The sequence below is a fragment of the Cryptomeria japonica genome, chromosome 10 (genome assembly GCF_030272615.1).
Source record: "Cryptomeria japonica chromosome 10, Sugi_1.0, whole genome shotgun sequence".
NCBI lineage: Eukaryota > Viridiplantae > Streptophyta > Pinopsida > Cupressales > Cupressaceae > Cryptomeria > Cryptomeria japonica.
The window spans coordinates 899693388-899695221 of record NC_081414.1 but is presented as its reverse complement, the minus strand read 5'-3'; positions in this window follow the sequence as shown (position 1 = coordinate 899695221).

Genomic DNA, 1834 nt, shown 5'->3' with positions numbered 1-1834 from the left:
CAATTATCGTATAGATGTAATGACAAATTATTCTCAACAATTTTCAAATAAGGGTAGGCATGGGTTTCAGATTCACTACATTGCAAAAGTAATTTCTATATTAAAATTAGTCAAAATAGGAATGTAAATTTGAAGAAATGTCTATTATTTTAGATAAATAAATTATTGGACACAAAATTTTGGATTAAATTGTGTATGTTTATTTAAAATGTTTTGATATTATAGTTTTGTAAAAGTAATTTGTATATTTGAGGAATTGTTTAAAAGGGAAAAACTTAAAATTGTAAGGTTGTACTATTGTTAAAAGGCATTTGGTGGCAAAGTTCATGTTGGAGCACCTAAATGGTGTTGAGTTCAAATCTTCTACAATATAAAAAGAAGTTGTATATTTTTATTTTATATTTATTTTAAAAGAATATTTATATATTTATATATTGATAAATGATGTAATATTGTGTAAAGTTGAATATTTTTTCTATGTTATTACTTATTTATTTACATACTTTTTTACATGTCTATTTATTTTCTTATTTTATTTCCATGACTATAGGATAGATCTTATGGTTTCAAATTTGACCTTTGACTTTTTCAATTTTAAATTTTAAATTTTAAATTTTGTTTAGTTGTTAGTTGTTCCTTCGGTTCAATAAGTTAATTAAACATAGATATGTACAATATATTGACATGCACTTGTATTTAAATGCATTCAATTGTACTCATTTGTCATCCTCCAATGAAATTGAATATCGCTTGCATTTATAAAAGGGGCATGTTATGAATATTTAAATTGGAGTACTTAAAAAGATCATAGTTCTACATCACATTGCTCTATAACATTTACATAGTTGAATTCTAGTGTATTTGATTTTCTATTTTTGTTTCTCAAAGGTTGATCCAAGAAAACATATCCTATAACAACATTAAGTAACATTTAAATTCTACTAACTTTTAAATTAGAAAAAAATGAAAAAGCAAACAAATCTAAATGAGCCAAAGTGCATTGATACACATCTAATAAGGTCAAATCTCCAATATAAAAGAAAAATCTATACATGTGAAAAAAACTCAAATCCATAGACTTAGAGAATAAAACACATACACAAAACCTAAATAGCTACATAACCATAAAGATATCATTTTTATATAGAAAATAATTCAAAATCTACATATCACATCAAAGTCATAAATCTTTCGTGTCTAACTTCTTTGCATTTACTTTTCATATTTCAACATTTAATTTAGAATTATATTAGCCTATTAATTATTATTGATAAATTTAGATTTTATATATATATATATATATATATATATATATATATATATATATATATATATATATATATATATATATATATATATATATATATATATATATATATATATATATATATATATATATATATATATATATATTTGTGATTGTATTTTATTAGATGTCGCTAAGCTTAGCAAAATTCTATTTTTATTTGCAAGTTTAAAATATGTAATAATTAATATACAACAACAATCTAATTATATAATGAAGTCTTAACATGTTTTTTTCTTTCAATATTTTGAAGAAGTAAAAAAAGGAAGAAATTAGAGTATGTGATTCAAACCAATATAAATATAGCTAATTTAAATTTAATAAATAATATTGTTTAAATTAAAACTTTAAACAATATTATTTACTAATTTAGATTAGCTATATTAATATTGGTTTGAATAATTTCTTTTTTTTTTTACTTCTTCAAAAAATTGAAAGAAAAAAACATGTTAAGACTTCATTATATAATTAAATTGTTGTTGTATATTAATTATTACATATTTTAAATTTGTAAAGAAACATCCTCTA